Genomic DNA, 21,413 nt, shown 5'->3' with positions numbered 1-21,413 from the left:
GAAACACTTAGAAGGGAAAAAGGAGAGAACATCATGATTTCCTTGTGTACTAAAAAAGAAAGGACAAAATTTACAATTACTCCCAGGTTTTTGAAGTTTAATATTGTGCAGAGGGATGCAGTCCCCCAAGTTAGGCAACAGTGGAGGGCACTAGAAGCAGGGATTGGCGGGACAAGTCTGGAGGAGAACATGAGGGCTTACTCTTCAGAAATATTGTGAATGAGATTTTTGTGAGGTGCTGAGGATACAAAGATGATATACTCTCTCATGCTCTGGAATATATACTCCAGAATAATGATTCTCAACACTGACTCATTTAGAAACCCTTATTGGAGGTTTCATTAGTTTTGTTTTGTTTAAAATACTGACACTCAGGACCCACTCTAATTCAGAATCTCACCTGTTTCTAGCATACAGCAAGCATTACACTACCTGGGGGCATCTTAGATGACAGGTGTGACAGTTCTGGTATAGGTTATTTCTGAATTAGACTTCTCGAAACCCAATTTAGATGCATGTTACTGGTTCAATTTTTTTAATTAACCCCTTTTTTGAACATGTTTTATTGTAACATACACTATGATTCCAACTCAACTACAATTTTTCTGAAGGCTATACTTTTTAATGTTTTATTTTCTCTTCAAATCCAGATTCTATAGCTGTACACAGCTGATAACCAATAGTTTTGATTGTGGTTGATAATCAGAACCACTATTAGGACAATTTCTACTACAGGAAATTCTATTCCTATTAGTCATATTGATGATATCAAATGTCTTATAGGGTTGAACCACAGATTTCTATAAATACTATCAGAGAACTTTGTCAATAGGTTCATTCTTATGGCAAATGATATGGCAAGTCAGAATAACAGGAAATAATATTACTTGACAATCTGGTTTCGATAGATATTGTATTTAATTAAGTAATGTTTTCCTTAATAAAATAAAAGGCTAACCAAAACTTTTAAAAATCCACTAAAAAGATTAGTGTTCAGATTGATTTCAGACTTCCCTGTCCATCTAATCCATAGAACCTCAAATATCTGACTGAGGTAAGACCACTGAGTACATAACACAGATGCCAGGCTCTCCAGTCAGACCACCTGGGTCCACATCACAGCTCCCCAACTTGGGCACGTTATGTAACATCTGTAACCTTCTGTTCCTTGTCAGTCTTATTTATACTATTGACTCCACCAATATTTGGATATAAAAATGATAATAGTCACAATCTAAGAGTTGTTCAGCCTCTGCTTCTTATCTCGGAAGTTCGATCATTCTGATGCTGATGATTTCAAGAGTGCCTAGAGAAACTTGGCATCAAGAGGATTTCTAATGTGTGAGGAATATTGCCAGAACTTCAAAGTTTTTACACTGTGGGACGCTATGGATACAATGATGAGAAATACAAGCAGCAAAACTGTAGAAGAACATGGGGAGAAAATTCATCCAAAAATTCACGTAAATAAACATTATTACTAACTGTAAAAAGTCACATTGTAATAAAAGATCTTGGTAATAAGAAACTGATGGTAAGCTGGAGAACAGGGCCAGGTGGAAACTGAGCTGGGTTTAGCGACAGGGCTGGGAAGAAGGGAGGTGGAAGAGCCAAATTATCCTGGGTGTCTTCATCCAAATATCAAAAACAACTAGACCAATATCCCAGATGACTATACATGCAAAAATTCCAACAAAATATTAGCAAACCAAATTTAAGAACACATTAAAATATTACACGCCATGACCAAGAGGGATGTTCTCTGGTATACAAGGATACTTCAACATACGTTAATCAATTAATGTAATACATCACATTAATAGAATGAAATTTAAAAATCGCATTATCATCCCAATAGATGTAGAAAGAAGTCATTTGACAGAAATACAACACCCTTTAATGGTACAAACACTTGACATATTGGTTGTAGAAGGAACACATACCTCAACATACTAAAGGCCATATGTGACAAACCCACAGCTAACATTATAGTTAAGGGAGAAAATTTGAAAGATTTTTCTCTAAGACCAGGAACAAGACAAGGATGCCCACTCTCACACTCCTATTCAACATAGTGCTGAAAGTCCTAGCTAGAGCAATTAGGCTAGACAAAGAAATAAAAGGGATCCAAATTGAAAAGGAAGAAGTAAAACTGTTACTATTTTCAGATGATATGACTTAGTACATAGAAAATCACAAAAATGGTATAGATTAACTTATTTGCAAAGCAGAAATAGAGACACAGATGTAGAGAACAAACATATGGATATCACGGGCGGAGGACGAGTGGGATGGATTGGGAGATTGGGACTAACGTATATACACTACTATGTATAAAAGAGATAACTAATGAGAACAGACTGTATAGCACAGGGAACTCTACTCAATACTCTGTCCTGACCTAAATGGTAAGGAAATCCAAGAGTGGATCTATGTATACGTGTGGCTGATTCACTTTGCTGTACAACAGAAACTAACACAACATTGTAAAGCAACTATACTCCAATAAAAAATAAATAAAAAGACACCACCAAAAAACTGTTGGAACTAATCAATGATTCCAGTAAACTTGCAGGATATAAAATCAACATACAAAAATCAGTTGCATTTCTATCCATTAAAGATGAAACATAAGAAAAAGGAATAAAGACTAACTAGCCCATTCCCAGTAACATCAAAAAAACAATGAAATAGCATCTATTAATCAAGGAAGTGAAAGATATGAACAATCAAAATGATGAGACTTTACTGAAAGGAATCAAAAAAGACACAAACAAATGGAATGACACCCCTTCTTCATGGATAGGAAGAATTAATACATTAAAATATCTATACTACCCAAAGTCTTCTATAGATTCAGTGCAATCCCCATCAAAATACCAATAGCATTCTTCACAGAAATAGAAAAACCAATCCTAAAATTTGTATGGAATTACAAAAGACTCTGAATATCCAGTACAACTGTGGGGGAAAAAGAACAAAGCCAGAAATGTCACACTTCCTGGTTTCAGACTATACTACAAAGCTACAGTAATAAAAACAGTATGGTACTGGCATTAAAAATAGACACAAAAACCAACAGAACAGAATACAAAGCCCAGAATTAAAAACCCTACTTATATGGTCAACTAAATATTCAACAAAGGAGCCCAGAACCCCCAATGGGTAAAGAAAAGTCTCTTCACAAATGATGTTGGGCAAACTGCATAAACAGATGCAGAACAATGAAATTGGACCCCTATCTTTCACTACTCACAAAAATTTTGAAGTGGATCAAATACTTAAACATATGACCTGATGTCATAAATATCCTTGAAGAAAATGTATGGAAGAAGCTCCTCTACATTGGTCTTGGCAAAAAAATTTGGGATATGATACCAAAAGCACAAACAACCAAAGCAAAACTCAACAAATGGGACCACATAAAACTATAATGCTTCCGCACAGCAAAAGAAACAACAAAATGAAAAGACAACATACTGAATGGGAGAAACATTTTGCAAATCGTATATAAGAGGTTTATATCCAAAATATATAAAGAACTCATACAACAGAACAGCAAAAAAAAAGACAACAAAGAAAAACAAAAAACCTCCAAATAATCTGATTTTAAAATGGGCAGAGGAGCTAAGACATTTTTCCAAAGATATCCGAATGGCCAACAGGTACATGAAAGATGCTCAACATTACAAATTATCATGAAAATGCACATCAAAATCACAAATAGATATCACCTCACACCTGATAGAATGGCTATTATCAATAGGCAGGAAATAACAAGTGTTGGCAAGGATGTAGAGAAAAGGGAACACTTTTGTACTACTGGTGGGAATGTAAACAGTGCAACCACTATAGAAACAATATGGAGGTTCCTCAAAATATTAAAAGTAGATCTACCATATGATCTAGCAATTCCACTTCTAGAAATATACTCAAAGGATATGAAAACAGGATATCGAAGTGATATATGCACTCTCATGTTTATTGTAGCATTATTCATAATAGCCAGGATATGGAAACAACCTAAGTGCTCACCAGTGGGTGAATGAATAAACAAGAAGTGGGGTATATTTATACAGTGGTTAAGAATCCACCTGCCAATGCAGGGGACACAGGTTCGAACCCTGGTCCAGGAGTATCCCACATGTCACGGAGCAACTAAGCCCGTGCACTACTACGACTGAACCTGTGTTCTAGAGCCCGCAAGCCACAACTACTGAGCCCGCGTGCCACAACTACTGAAGCCCGCGAGCCTAGAGCCCGTGTTCCGCAAGAGGAGAAGCCACTGCAATGAGAGGTCCATGCACGGAAACGAAGAGTAGCCCCCGCTCCCGGCAACTGGAGAGGGCCCGTGCGTGGCAATGAAGACCCAACACAGCCCAAAATAAATAAATTAAATTAATTATTTTTAAAAAGACCCTATTTCCAAAAGGAGTCACATTAAAAAAAAAAAGTATCTACCTCAGTATACAAGTTTGTTACCTTTAAAAAAATACAATGTACATACATACATATATAAATTATTATTAATAATTACAGAATATTATTCAGCCATGAGAAAGAAGGACATCCTGCCATTTTTGACAACATGGATGAACACTGAATGCATTATACTAAGTGAGATAAGTCAGGCAGAGGAAGACAAGTACTCCATGATATCACTTTCATGTGGAATCTAAAAATCCAAACTCCTAAAAAGAGTAAAATGATGGTTACCATGGGATGGAGGTGGGGAGATAGAACAGATATTTTTTAAGGGTACAAACTTGCAACAAGTGGTAAATAAGTCGTAGCAATCTAATGCACAGAACAGTGATTACAGGCAACAATACTGTATTGTTACCATTAAACTTGCTGAGAGACTAGAATTATTCCAAAGACTAAAAAGAAAGGATAATTATGTAACAGGATAGAAATTATAATTATCACCACAATGGCAGTCATATTGCAATATATAAAATGTATCAAATTAACATGTCTTGCACCTTAAATTTATACAATATTATATGTCAAATACATTTCAATTAAAAAAAACAATTAGACACCTGGAGCACAGTAAATATAGACATAACAGTGTAGCAGATGGTGATGTTAGCCCTGAGGAGAACCTTTGACTTCAGATAACAGCTTCGGCTGTGCAAGAAGGAACTCGTTCTTACTGACGGGCCTATACTTAAATTTCCCTGAACTAAAATATAGCCCCTTATCCATTTTCTCTGCTCCTTTTATTGCAAACCTTCTTGAAATTTTTCTGTGCTCAATTACCACGTGCTTTCCTACTATTACTTCTAATCTCTTGAAATTTCATCTCCACCTCTCTCCAAAAACTGCTTTTGATGACATTCCAATCTCAATGTGTTCTACCTGTCATATTCTGTCTCCTTAAAACTCAAGATTTCTCTGGGTTTCAATGCTCCACTGACTTCCTGCTCACTCTCTTTCTCTTTCTACTCCTTCTCAAGATTTTCCAACTCACCTGACTCATAAATATGTTTGTAGAATTTCATCCTTACTTCTCTACTTATCACACTCTAAATTAGTCACTTCTCTGATTTTATTAAATTCATGCCTTTTCATGGACATATATACACTACCAAATGTAAAGTAGATAGCTAGTGAGAAGCAGCCACATAGCACAGGGAGATCAGCTCGGTGCTTTGTGTCCACCTAGAGGGCTGGGATAGGGAAGGGGGAAGGGAGACGCAAGAGGGAGGAGATGTGGGGATGTATGTATACGTATAGCTGATTCACTTCGTTATAAAGCAGAAACTAACACACCATTGTAAAGCAATTATACTCCAATAAGGATGTTAAAAAAAGCTGGTAAAGCAAAAAAATAAAAATAATTATATTCATTAAAAATAACTATATTTTCCAAAATAAAAAAAATTAGTGAGAAGAGTAAAAAAAAAAAAATTCATGCCTTTTTATATTCTGTGAGGTCCAAATTTCCACGTGCCATTTGATACCCATTCCTAGATGTCTTAAACACATGCCACGAAAATAATTATTATCTATATTTCAATATATTCTTCTCCTTTTTGATTCTGCATGTCAAGTACAGGTTTCTGGTAACTGTACTGCTGAACTGAATGAATAAGCATTTTCATAACTCTAATGGAAAACTGATGAACTCATAAAAGTGCTAACAAAAGATCAAGATAAAAAAATTTAATTACACGGGACTGAGTGAACTGATGAGGATGATTACAATTTTTGTGACTTTCTGTTTGAATTTAAAAAAAAAAATCCCACAAGGACTCAGAGGCAAAAAATATACAAATCAATTTTCACTGCAAAGAAAAGAAACTGTTACAGTGGAGGATTCCTGGACTGAATGTCAATATTATGACATAGTGTGAGTGTGTTTCGTGTTTGGTAATTGCAATCATTGTTGCTTTTCTTGTGGTTATCCATTTACAATGCTTGGTGTCAGTCTATTTATCTCTTGTAAAAATAAAATACAGTATGTGTGTGTGTGAAAAAAAAAAAGACCTAGTTAGAGAGGGCTAGCCACCTAAACTAGAGTCTTTTGTGCCATTAAGTTACCAAATTCTGACAAGCCTACTTAGCTCTTAAATACCTTTTAATTATCCACTTCTCATGTCCAGTGCTACTTTCTTGCTTCAGAATTTCAAATGCCCCAGACTAGTTAAATGGTTCCCAACTGGATCCCCTACTTTGAGTTTCCTTCCACTTCAATCCATCCTGCATGCTATTTTATTTTTCTAAAATTTATCCCTAACCACATCATTTTCTGGTTTAAAAACATTCCATGACTCCTCATTGCCTATTAAATAAAATACAAATTCCTTTGGAAGACATATGATATCAATTAGGAGTTGACCTCTACCTAAATCCAACTTAATATTCCCTCCCATTCCCATCCCAACACCAAAAAATGCAATTTTTACCTCAGGTCTTACCAAACTACCTACAGTTATCCAAATACAACATGTTTCAGTGCCTGAACACACGATTCTCACTTCTAACTTCCCCTATTAACTTCCACTTCCACTTGAAAACCCAGTTCAAATGCTGCCATCTCTCTGGAGCCTTCTCTGGTGTGATTATACCTCCTGCCACAGACTGCAATAATATTTGGAACATATCTCTGTTACAATCTATGAAAATGTGGTGTATTAAAAAAAAAAAGTGTGCTTCTTGGGTATTTAAGAAGAGAGTAGGTGGGAGGTGGCCATGATAACAGAGTAGGAAGACCCTGAGCTCCCCTGTTCACATCAAACTTACAACTATTTATTGAGCAACTGTTGATGAGAAAACCTGGAATCTAATAGAAAAGATTATCTACAACTAAAGATATAAAGAAGGAACCACAACAAGGCTGATAAGAAATGACAGACACCCAATATAGTCAAGACCCATACCCTCGGGGTGGGCGACCCACAAATAGGAGGATAACGAAAAGTTAAAAGAGGTCTCCCCAAGGAGCAACAGTTCTGAGACCCACGTCAAGCTACCCAGCCTGGGTCAGACACACCTGCTGATATTACGGAGCCTACTAGAGGCAGGAGGCATCTGAAGCTCACTCTGGGGACAGAGACACTAGCATCAGCCATATTTGGGAGCTTATTCTACCTTGAGGACACTGGTGCTAGTAAGCACCATTTTGGAATCCTCCCTCTAGCTTAAAAGTGTAGGGACACAGCCTCACCCACCAGCAGACAGTTTTCCTTAAGAACCCCTGAGCCCATAGCTGCCCCAGGACATGGTCTTGCCCATCAGAGGACCCAGGCCATGGTCCCACACCAGTGCTTCAGGACTAGCTCAGGGACCACCCCCAGGGTCTGCAGCCAGAGACCCCAGGACCTGGCTCTGCCTACCAGTGGGCAGGCACCAAATTCAGGAGTTCCTGGGCCAGGGGCCCACCCACCAGTAAGCAGGCACCAGCCTCAGGACCCTGTGGGGCCCTAGGCCCACCCACCAGCAGGTCAACACCAACTCCAGGACCACCAGGGTCCTACAGCCAGAAACCCTGGGACCTGGTTCTGCTCATCAGAGTGCCACTGCTAACCCTACAACCCACATCACACACCAGTGGGCTGGCATCAGCCCCAGGACAACCTGGGCCCTAGACTCACACAACAATGTGAGGATACAAGCCCCGGGACCACTGCAGCCTCACAGCCTGCCATGGCAAAACAGAGACCACCCACTAGCAGGCTGGCGCCAGCCCGGGGACCCCCCTGAACCCTGGCCCCACCCATCAGCAGGCCATCACTAGCTCTGAGACACCTCGGCCATCCTCCTTGGGACTTGGGCCCACTCACCAGCAGGACAACACTAGCTCCAGGACCCCTAGGACCCTTCTTCCAGAGATCATAGGACCTGGCTCCACCTGGCACCCATGATCCCCTGGGCCTTGACCACACCCACCTACAGGCAGACACAAGCTGCAGGATCACTGCAGCCCCACAGCCCGGCTTGTCAGGACCCAGCCAACCAACCAGCAGGCCTGCATGAGCCTCGAGTTCACCTCATCTTGGCCCTGCCTACTAGCAAGCCAACACCAGCTCTGGGACATCTTGGGACCACAAGCCTGCCACCCCAGGATCCAGCCCCACTCACTAATGTGTCAGCACTAGCCTTGAGACACCCCAAAACCCACAGTAGCCATGTCAGGAAGGAACCCCACCCACCAGCAGGTTGACACAAGATCTGGGAACGCCAGCTTAGCAACAATTACCCCAAATCCACCCACCAGTGTGCCACAGCTCTCATTCCATCAATCACAGGCCAGCAACACTGAGATGCTGGCTGCTTTATCAGCCTACACCCAGAGTGAAGAGATGTGGAACAAAGGTCCTGGTCTCTACTGTTGTTAAAGTCACTAGGTTTTTTGGTTGGCTTGTTTTTTATCTTAGCAAAATCTAATCTATTCTTAATTTGCCTATTGTCTTATCCAAAAATTGGGGGAGTGGGGAGGGGCAATCCCAGGCTTTTACGGTGGACATTGGTACCCCAGCATTTAGCCCTTATCATTCCAGTATTTGGAGTTTCACACAAATAAAGGAAAGGACAAAAACAGATTTGCCATGAGATACAATTTTTAGAATGAAAGAGTTCATCAACTGCCCATTGCTTCACATTTTAAAAGTCTCACACATACATATTTTCATTAAACTTCAGAAAAATAAAGAAGATATTAAAAACTTTGAAAGACATTTTCTTAAAAAGCCCCTCAAAATCAATGAGAGACAGCTAAATGGCCAAGAAGCACATGAAAAGATGTTTGTGCTCTAATCTGAACAACATGTATGTGCTCTAATCTGAACAAATGTTATCCTATGCTAATTTATAGTCCCCAAATTAGCATTCTTGGATTTACATATTAAATTACTGTTGTGCATTATGTCCCATATATGAAACAAATAAAATTCTGAAGTTTAGTGAATGACACATACAGTCAGAACTGATTTCTAACACATTACAGCAAAATGTGGATTATTGTAAATTAAAAATAAATAAAAGGAAAGAAAAATTAAGAAAACAAGCCCACCTATCATTACATCAAAAAGAACAAAATACCTAGGAATAAATCTAAATAAGGAGGTAAAAGACTTGTACTCCAAAAATTCTAAGACGCAAATGAAAGAAATTTCATGTGACACAAACGTGGAAAAATATACTGTGTTTATGGATTGGAAGAATATTCTTAAAATGACCATACTACCCAAGGCAATCTGCAGAATCAATGCAATTCCTATCAAAGTATCAATACAAATGGCATTTTTCACAGAGCTAAGACAAATAATTCCAAGATTTGTATGGAAACACAAAAGACCCCAAATAGCCAAAACAATCTTGAGAAAGAAAAACAGAGCTGGAAGTAGCACACTCCCTGATTTCAAAATATACTACAAAGCTACAGTAATTCAAAGAGTACTGGCACAAAAAATAGACACATATATTAGTGGAACAAAACAGACATCCCAGAATGAACTCACACTTATATGGAAAATTAATCTATGGCAAAGAAGGCAATACGTGTATGGGGAAAAGACAGACTTTTCAACAAATGGCACTGGGAAAACTGGACAGCTACATGCAAAATAGTCAAACTGGACTGCTCTATCACACCATGAACAAAAATAAATTCAAAATGAAGCCACTAAACTTCTAGAAGAAAACTAGCAATATGTTTTTTCACACTGGTCTTCACAGTATTTATTTTTTAATATGTTTCCTCACACAGGTGAAACAAAAGCAAAAACAAACAAATAGGATTACATCAAATGAAAGGCTTTTGCACAGGGAAGTAAACTATCAATGACCAAAAGAACCAACTACTGAATGAGAGAAGAAATTTGTAAATGATGTGACTTATGAGGGGTTAATATCCAAAATATACAAAGAACTCATACGACTCAACATCAACAGAACAAACAGCCCAATTAAAAAATGGCAGAGGATCTGAATAGACATTTTTTCTACAAAGACATACACATGGTCAACAGGCAAATGAAAAGATTTTCAACATCACTGACCATCAGGGAAATGCAAATCAAAACCACAATGAGGTATCACCTCACACCTGTCAGAACATCTATTATCAAAAAGACAACAAATAACAAACACTGGTAAGGATATGGAGAATATGAACCTTCATGCTGGAGGACTGGAGTGTATGTAAATTGGTGCAGCCAATATGGAAAATAGTAGGAGCTTCCTCAAAAAACTGAAAGGTAATTACCATATAACTCAGCAATTCCATTCCTCGGTATACATCAGAAAAAAACCCAAAACCCCTATTAGAAATCATATATGCACACCTATGTTCACTGTAGTATTATTTACAATTGCCAAGATATGGAAGCAACCTAAGTGCCCATCAATAAATGAATGGGTAGGGCTTCCCTGGTGGCGCAGTGGTTGAGAGTCCGCCTGCCAGTGTGGGGGACACGGGTTCGTGCCCCGGTCCGGGAAGATCCCACATGCCACGGAGTGGCTGGGTCTGTGAGCCATGGCCGCTGAGCCTGTGCTCCGCAGCGGGAGAGGCTGCAATAGTGAGAGGTCCGCGTACCGCAAAAAAATAAATAAATAAAATAAAATAAAAATAAATAAATGAATGGGTAAAGAAGATGTGGTTTATATGTACAATGGACTATTACTTAGCCATGAATAAGAATGAAATCGTGCCATTCATGACAACATAGATGGATCTTAAGGGTATTATGCTAAGTGAAATAAACCAAAGTAAGACAAATAGTGCATGATTTCAGTTATATGTAGAATCTAAATAAAACAAATGAGTGGGGAGGTCAAGACGGCAGAGAAGTAGGAGGACATGGAGTTCATCTCTCCCCACAAATACATCAAAACTACCTCTACAAATGGAACAATTCTCACAGAGCACTGGCTGAACACTAGCAGAGGACCTCGGACACCTAAAAGGACAAGAAAGATCTCCATGAAACTGGGTAGGATGAAAGAAAGAAGAAGGGAAAATGAAGAGGAGAGGAAGTGGGCGGTAACAACACCCCTGGGTGGGATGTTGAAGGTGAGGAGAGGTTCCCGCTTCCAGGGGAGAGATCAGTTGGGACAGAAGGGGAACTCGGGGGCTATCAGAAGAGAGTGCAGCAACCTTTCTGTGACAGGCAGGACAGAGTGAGACCTACACAGATGGCCCGTGCCACAGCCCTGCACGCCTCAGCCTGAGTCGTGTGTCCCCAGTGTGCACATGGGCTGTGTGCTGGAATGTGGGGTTGGAGAGCAAACCTGGGAAGAGGACTGCTGTTGGCTGCAAGGAGAGAGCCTGAGAGGACAAGAGTGAGGAAGTCCACAACCGGGAATGCTTGTGAAGGAAATCCAGGCTGCCACAGAAGTAAAGCACCGTTGTTAAGTGACACACAATGGGCGGAGCCGCCATTGCAACCTCCCTCCCCATGTGCCAGGCCCTGCCTCCCAAGCACTAGAAAGGGCCCCCACCAGGGCCAGCTCTCACACGGGCAGCCGGGCACTAGAAACGGCCCTCTCCGGGGCTGGCTCGGTCAAGCCCACGGCTGCTAGTTCCCCAACACGTCTCGTTGCCACTGGGGCTGGGTCTCTCATGCCCATGGCCTTGCACTAGTAAGGGCCCTCACTGGGGCTGGCTCTCTTGGACTGGTGGCCGGGTGTTAGGAAGGCCCCTGGTGGGACCTGTTCTCTCGCTCGGGTGGCTGGCACTAGGAAGGGCCCCTGCTGGGGCCAGCTTTCCTGTGCTTGTGACCCTTGGCTCCCTTGTGTGCCTTGTCACTGCTGAGGCCAGCTCTGTTATGCCCATGGCTGCTGGCTCCCCCACGCACACCTCGCCACCAGGGCTCCCACGACGCTGGCCGCTGCACTGCCTCTGTGGGCAGAATCATGTGCTCCGGGGCAGCCTGGGGAGCAGTCCCCTGTGGGTGGCCCACATGCAGAGGTGTGGCTGAAACCACAGCTGAGTCCCAGGGGCTGTGCAAGTAAAGAAGAAAAGCTGAAATCTCTCTTCACAGCTATGCAAACTGCACCCCCGCGACCGGACTTGTAAACTCAGCACATACGGAACATCTGAACACACAGCAAGTGCCTGTCTCGATAGACAAGACAGGCCTAGTTCTAGAGGCTGTAGACTTTGTGAGCACATACACATGGGGGTTGGGCCAGGCTAGAATTAGAGTTGCCCCCACAGCACCCAAAGCAGGTCCATATCCATGATTACTGCAATCCTAGGACTTGACATCAGTCGATCTACACTGGTGGCCTGGTGAAAATGTCTGAGAGACACCAGGTCCAATTACCGCCATACCCACAGTTAAGATGGAGCTGAGAACAGTGCCAACAACACTGTAATCTAAGAGCTCCCACAACGGGTGAAAGGTGTCACCACAGAGCACACTCACAAGTGAACAGCTCCAGAGGAGCAATTCTTAGTGGCTTCCCTCCCAGTGGAAGTGCTCCAATCCCACATAACTCACACTGCTGACCAGAAACACAGCTAGGAAACAGATGTGGGGGAATCTACTCCAACAATTAGGAAGCAGACCCCACCTCTGACAGGGCAGTGACAACTACAGAGCAAAGGGGAGGCCCTACTCAATACCCAGTGGAGGTTCTTGTCACCACAACATCAGTCACACTGCCTATAAAGGGGTAACAGCCAGCATACACTGAGGAAAGAGGTGGCAGACATCTATACTAAAAACAACACTCACATCAAAAAATATTAAACCCATTCAGGTGACGTAGGGACACTGCCACATAAAATAGTCCTCCAAGACACTCTGAGGGTCTGACATTGGGTGGAAGGACTGCCACAGCATTTAGCCTTGAAGGCCAGCAGGGATTGAGTGCAGAAGTTCCATGGGGCTGGAGAAAACAGAGACTCCACTCTTGGAGGGCATGCACAAAGTCTCACACGCACTGGGTCCCAGCACAAAGAAGTACCTCCATAGGAACCTGGGCTGCACCTACATAGGGGTCTTGGAGGGTCTCCTGAGAGGTGAAGATCGACTGTGGCTCACTGTGCAGGCAAGGACAGTGGTAGCGGAAGACACAGGGAATATTGAATGGCGTGAGCTTTCCCACAGGTCCCTATTTCGGCACCAAGATCCAGCCACACCCAATAGCCTATAGGCTTCAGAGCTGGAATGCCCCAGGCGAAACAACCAGCAAGACAGGAACACAGCCCCACCCAACAGCAGACAGGCTACCTAAAGTCATAGTGTGATCACAGCTACCTCAAAACAGAACACTTGATGAGGCCCTGCCCATTAGAGGAAAAAGACCCAGCTCCACCCACCAGATGGCAGACACCAGTCCCCCCACCAGGAAGCCTGCACAAACCTATGGACCAATCTCACCCACCAGGGGGAAGACACAAGAAGCAAGAGGAACTATTATCCTGCAGGATGTGGCAAGGAGACCACAAACACAAGAAGTTAGACAGAATGAGAAAACAGAGAACTATGTTGCAAATGAAGGAAAAAGATAAAAACCCACAAGAACAACTAAATGTAGAGGAGATAGGCAATCTACCTGAAAAATAATTCAGAGTAATGATCTCTGAAAAAGAAGAGAGGCACAGATTGAGAAAACACAAGAAATGTTTAAACAGGAGCTGGACGATTTAAAGAACAAACAGAGATGAACAATACAATAACTGAAATGAAAAATACACTAGAAGGAATCAATAGCAAAATAACTGAGGCAGAGAAATGAATAAATAAGCAGGAACACAGAGTGGTGGAAATTACTGCTGTCAAACAGAATATGGAAAAGAATGAAAAAACAAATGAGGACAGTGCCAGAGACCTCTGGGACAATATTAAACTAGAGGTGTAATGTACAACATGATAAAAATAACAGTGCTCTATGTTATATATGTATGTTATTAAGAGAGTAAATCCTAAGTTCTCATCAGACAAAAAAAATTTTTTTCACTTTACTTTTCTATCTCTGTGAGATGATGGGTGTTCACTAAACTTACTGTGATCATCACTTCATGATGTAAGTCAGATCATTAAGCTGTACATCTTAAACTCATACAGTGCTCTATGTCAATTATATCTCAATAAAACTGGAAGAAAAGAAAGAAAACAACTCTTAATTGTTGTGTAAGGTCTAACTAAAAGGAAGTCTGAATATTAAGGGCCAGCTTGACTTCTGAAACTGGGATGGCTCAGTGACAAGTTCCCCTCCCCTCTCTATTCCTGTGGATAAGATGTCTATCAAATATACCAGGGACAGTTTCTGTTTATACCATTGTAACAAGTTTCAGTTCACTATAAGCACATAGAATTATTCAAGGAAGCCAATCATATTTTCCCATTGAACCCAGATGGCATTTTACTATCTTGATACTCCAAAGCTTGCCACCATACCTGGTTGTTCACTCTGTCCTCAACTACAAACCCCATGTGGACTTTTAGTGTGTACTGTGTCATCCTACCCCAGGCTGTGAGTACATGTGACTAATCAACTACTATCAGTCTCATCTGCCCAGAGACTGATGTTGTGTACAGACATCCCTATAACTCTAAGCTGGGGAACTCCTCTCTCGCCAGTGGGGTAAAAAAGCAGCAACTAAACAATACCCAAGTAGATAGGATAATGAATTCTTCAGAGTTTAGTCTGCTGTCATTTCTTGAAGCAAAAGAACCCTAATGGAAACAAATGGAACTAAACTGAACCACGATTCCAGATACGAGATGGAACCATTCACTAAGTAAAAGATTTCAGGAGAGGGACTAGATTGGAAGAGAAAGAAGGAGTTCATTTGGCAAGGTTCAGTTTCATGTACCCATGGGATAACATGGTATAGAGTAGCTGTAGGATATAAGTCCACATTTCAGCAGGAAAATTCATAGGGAAAAAGACAGATTGGGTTCAATCTATAAATGCCACTTGAAGTCATCAGTTTAGGCATGGAAGGTCAGGGAAATAAAAATAAAAGTTGGCAATGATCATGTATTTAGTCTAATGAATCTTTTGATTCTAAACTTTATTTGTGCCAATCTTATTTATTTAAATTTCTTATAAATGTAGATTTTTAAAGGATATAACAGATGTTTTTAAGAAACATGTCTACTTGCATGAGTATGTCCAAATAATCTCTTGCTTTTTAGGTAAGTTTGATAACAAAACAATGTCTGAGGTCTTAGATAACATATGAAATAAGCCCTAAATATTGAGTAGGTATTTTCTCAAATTCCTGTGAAGGAACTTGTCCCATACTTAGCTGAAATGAACTTATGGCAGAGCAGAAAAAAACTAGAATATGTAAAGAGAAGTAAAGGAGCGGGTGGGTAAAGAAGAGGAGGAATGTTCATTTCAAATATTACTTCTCCTATGCAGATATTCTTGCATTTGATAGGTAAAAATAATTTATTCCTTTTCTGTAATTCTGTAGCTGTTTTGTAATTAAAAAAATAAAAATAAAAAAACACTGTATATCCGTGTTTATGTATATTCCCTCACTGGTAAAGCCTGAGTTTTTCAAAACAATGGCCAATTACCTTTGTAATCTCACTGTGACATAGAAGATGAAAAGTCTGATATTTGTCCCATAAATCTAGGAAGAACAGATCTATAGTGTAATTGTGACTTGTAAAATGATGTGATCTCAAAGCACTCAATGCATTATTCCTCATATATTTACATGCGTCTCAATGAATGAATAAAACATGAGGCTGAACAAGGGGAAAAAAGTGTTCTGATTTCAGATTGAGATGTCAGATAATACGTATAGTTTTCCCCTCTTCTCTGTGAGATTCCTCTGGAATAGGTGGAATGAATTACAGAGAAGAAAACAGTATAACCCTGAGGAGAACAGGAGTTGGGGTGTGAGCATCACTGACCAATAAGGAAGATCAACACTTCTGTTGAAGAGGGAGAGAAGCTGCAACCGAGAATAGGCTAGGAGGAGGAAGGAGGGAGCAAGTTCTCACAGAGAAACTCTCAGAAGCTCTTATGTCAGAGTGAGGAGGAGGCTAAAGCACAGAAATGAAAAATAGGGCTGAAGTTCAGTGAAAGTGTCCCTATGGGATAACTGTCCTTAGACGTGAATGCACCTTTGTCCAATCTTGAACACCCAAATCACAAGCAAACTGGGACTTCCCTGGTGCTCCAGTGGCTAAGACTCCATGCTCCCAATGCAGGGGGCCCGGGTTCGAGTCCTGGTCAGGGAGCTAGATCCCGCATGCTGCAACTAGAGATCCCACATGTCGCAACTAAAAGATCCTGCACGTGGCAATGAAGATCCCGCATGCTACAACTAAGACCTGGCGCAGCCAAATAAATAAGTAAATAAATAAATAAATATTTACCCAAAAAATAAAATAAAATAAACCAAGCAAACCATATTTGTTCCCAAGCCACTTCTTTTTTGGTCGTACAAGACAATGTGACTAGTTATGACAAATGAACAATCAGAAGTGATCTGTGTCATTTTGGGGACAGGATCATTTCATTATTACCCTTCCAGAGCTGTCTTTCCATCAATCACAGGCCAGCAACATTGAGATGTTGTCTGCTTTATCAGCCTACACCCAGAGTGAAGAAATGTGAAATAAACATCCTGTTTCTACTGTTGTTAAAGTCACTAATTTTTTTGGCTTACTTGTTATCTTAGCAAAATATAATCTATTCTTACTTTCCCTATCGTCTTTTCCAAAAATTGGGGGAAGGGGAATGGGAAATCCAAGTCTTTTAGTGTGGACATTTGTACCCCAGAATTTAGTCCTTATCATTCTAGTATTTGGAGGTGCACACAAAATAAAGGGAAAGGATGGAGAGGAGAAAAACAGATTTGATATGAGATACAATTTTTAGAATGAATGAGTTCATCAAATGTCCCTCACTTTAAATTTTAAAGGCTCGCACTTAGACATATTTTCATTAAACTTCAAAAAAATAAAGGAAGGAGAAGATATTAAAATCACCTAAAGACAGTTTTAAAAAAGGCAATCAAAAAGTAATGAGAGACAGACAGAAGGCCAAGAGGCACATGAACAGATGCTTGACAGGACTACTTATTAGAGAAATGCAAGTCAAAACTACAAGGAGATATCACCTCATGCTAGTCAGAATAGCTCTCGTCAAAAAGTCTAAACAATAGGGCTTCCCTGGTGGCACAGTGGTTCAGAGTCTGCCTGCTGATGCAGGGGACATGGGTTCATGCCCCGGTCCGGGAGGATCCCACATGCCACGGAGAGGCTAGGCCGGTGAGCCATGGCCACTGGGCCTGCGCGTCCAGAGCCTGTGCTCTGCAACGGGAGAGGCCACAGCAGTGAGAGGCCCGTGTACCACAGGAAAAAAATAAGTCTAAACAATAGATGCTGGAGAGGGTGTGGAGAAAAGGGAACCCTCATACACTGTTGGTAGGAATGTGAATTTGTAGAGCCACATGGAGAACAGGATACAGGTTCTTTAAAAAACTTAAAGTAGAACTACCATATGATCCAGCAATCCCACTCCTGTGCATATAGCTGTAGAAAACCGTGATCTGAAAAGATACACGCACCACAACATTCATTGCAACACTACTGACAATATCCAAGATCTGGAAGCAACCTAAATGTCCACTAACAGAGAAATGGATAAAGAAGGAATGGATAAAGAAGATGTGGTACATATATACAATGGAATATTACTCAGCCATAAAAAAGAATGAAATAATGCCATTTGCAGCTACATGGAGGGACCTAGAGATTATCATACTAAGTGAAGTCAGTCACACAGAGAAAGACAAATATAATATAATAGGACTGACATGTGGAATCTTAAAAAAAAAAAGATACAAATGAACTTATTTACAAAACAGCAACAGACCCATAGACTTTGAAAACAGTCTTATGGTTACCAAAGGGGAAGCACTGGGGGTGGGCGGGAGAATAAATTAGGAGTTTGGGATTAACATATACACACTACTATATATGAAATAGATTACCAACAAGGATCTACTGTACCGCACAGGGAACTCTACTAAATATTCTGTAGTAACCTATACAGGAAAAGAATCTGATAAAGAATGGATATATGTGAATCCCTTAGCTGTACAGCTAAAACTAATACCACATTGTAAACGAATTACACTCTAATATAAAATAAAAATTAAATTAAAAAAATCTGCCAATTATACCCTATCATTGCTAGGATGTAAAATTCATACACATAAATGCAAACATTAAGAGAGGATGTGGAAAACTGAAAGCTAGAATGTGCAAATTTGTAGTAATTTAAAATATATTTCAGTCATTTTGTTACCTTTACCAAATGTTTAAAGAGTACCTCCATGGTAGTGCTATTTAGGTAAACAGATTCAAAATTATAATTAAAAGCATCATGGGGGCTTCCCTGGTGGGGCAGTGGTTGAGAGTCCGCCTGCTGATGCAGGGGACACGGGTTTGTGTCCCAGTCCGGGAGGATCCCACATGCCACGGAGCGGCTGGGCCCGTGAGCCATGGCCGCTGAGCCTGCGTGTATGGAGCCTGTGCTCCACAACGGGAGAGGCCACAACAGTGAGAGCCCTGCGTACCACAAAAAAAAAAAAAAAAAAAAAAAAAAAAAAGCATCATGAAAATAAATGCTTCCTACCTAACAGATCTGACCTTGATTGAAATTCTAACATGTATGTACTCTAATCAGAATAAACGTTATTCTGTCCTAATTTATAGGCATCACATTAGCACTTTTGTGATTTTTATATTAAATTACTATTGTAAATGATGTCCCATATATGATACAAATAAAATTCTCAAGTTTAGTGAATGACATATACAGCCAGAACTGATTTCTAACACATTACGGTAAAATGTGGATTGTAAGTTAAAAATAAATAAAAAGGAAGAAAAATTAAGAAAATAATCCCATCTACCATCACATCAAAAGGAACAAAATTCCTATGAATATATATATATATATAACTAAGGAGGTAAAACACTTGTACTCCAAAAGCTCTAAGGCACAAATGAAAGAAATTGCATATGACACAAACATGCAAAAATATACGGTGTTCATGGAGTGGAAGAATATTATAAAAATGACCATACTACCTAAGGCAATCTATAAATACAATGCACTTCCTATCAAAATACCAATGACATTTTTCACTGAGCTACAACAAATAATCCCAAAATTTGTATGGAAACACAAAAGACCCTGAATAGCCAAAACAATCTTGAGAAGGAAATACAAAGCTGGAGGTAGCACACTCCCTGATTTCAAACTATACTACAATGCTACAGTAATCAAAACAGTACTGGCACAAAAAACAGAAACATAGATTAGTGGAACAAAATAGAGATCCCAGAAATTGACCCACACTTATAAGGAAAATTAATCTACGACAAAGAAGGCAGGAATATACAATGGGGAAAAGACAGTCTTCAACAAATGGCAGTAGGAAAACTGGACAGCTACGTGCAAAAGAGTCAAATTGGACTTATCTATCACACCATGCATAAAAATAAATTCAAAATGAAGCCATAAAACTTCTAGAAGAAAACTGGTAATAGACTTTTTGACATTGGTCTTCACAGTATTTTTTAGGTATGTCTCCTTGCACAGGTGAAACAGAAGAAAAAATAAATAGGATTACATCAAACTATAATGCTTTTGCACAGGGAAGTAAACTATCAACAAAAGGACCAGCTACTGAATGGGAGAAGATATTTGTAAATGATGTAACTAATAAGGGGTTAATATACAAAACATGCAAAGAATTCATTAAACTCCACATCAATGATTAAAAACAACCTAATTAAGAAATGGGTAGAGGAACTGAATACACATTTTCCTACAAAGACATACGCATGGACATCATGCAAATGAAAAGATTTTCAAAATCACTAATATTCAGGGAAATGCAAATCAAAACCACAATGAGATATCACCTCACACCTGTCAGGATAACTGTTATCAAAAAGATAACAAACAAAAAATGTTGACAAGGATATGGAGAAAGGGAACCTTTGTGCTGGAATGTTTGAGGGTATGTAAATTGGTGCAGCCAATATGGAAAATAGTACGGAGGTTCCTCAAACAATTAAAAAGGGAACTACCATATAACTCAGCAATTCCACTCCTGGGTAGATATCATAAGAAAACCAAAACACTAAGTAGAAAAGATATATGCACCCTTATGTTTATTGCAGTATTATTTACAATCATCAAGATGTGTAAGCAACCTAAGTGTCCATCTGTAAAAGAATGAATAAAGAACATGTGGTTTATACGTACGATGGAATATTACTTAGTCAGGAAAGAGAATGAAATCTTGCCATTCAAGACAACATGGATGGATCTAAAGGGTATTATGCTAAGTGAAATAAATCAGACAAAAAAAGACAAATAGTGCATGATTTCACTTATATGTGGAATCTAAATAAACAAAACAAATGAGTAAAAATAAAAGAGAAACAGAGTCATAGGTATAGAGAACAAACAGCTGACTGCCAGCAGAGAGGGTGGTGCTGGGAGGAAAGAAATAAGTAAAAAGATTATGAGGTATGAACTTCCAGTTGCAAAATAAATGAGTTACAGGCATGAAATGTACAGTGATGGAAATATGATCAATGACTCTAAAAGATTTTTGCATGGTGACATATAACTAGATTGTGATGATCTTTTTGAAATGTACAAAAATATGAAGTCACTATTTTCTGTATCAGGAACTAACACAGTGTTGTAGGTCAAATATACTCCAAAAATAAATGAACAAACAATCTCATAGAAAGAGAAATCAGATTTGTGATTACCAAAAATGGGGGTGTGGGAATTGGATAAGGTAGTCAAAATGTACAAACTTCCAGTTATAAGATACATAAGTAGTAGGGATGTAAAGGACAACATGACAAAAATAACTAACATGCTTCTATGTTATATATGAATGTTATATCCTAAGACAACACAAACTGATGGAAACATATACCATATTC

Source organism: Stenella coeruleoalba (genome assembly GCF_951394435.1).
Source record: "Stenella coeruleoalba genome assembly, chromosome: 9".
NCBI classification, from domain to species: Eukaryota; Metazoa; Chordata; class Mammalia; order Artiodactyla; family Delphinidae; genus Stenella; species Stenella coeruleoalba.
Note: the sequence above shows the minus strand (reverse complement) of the source record.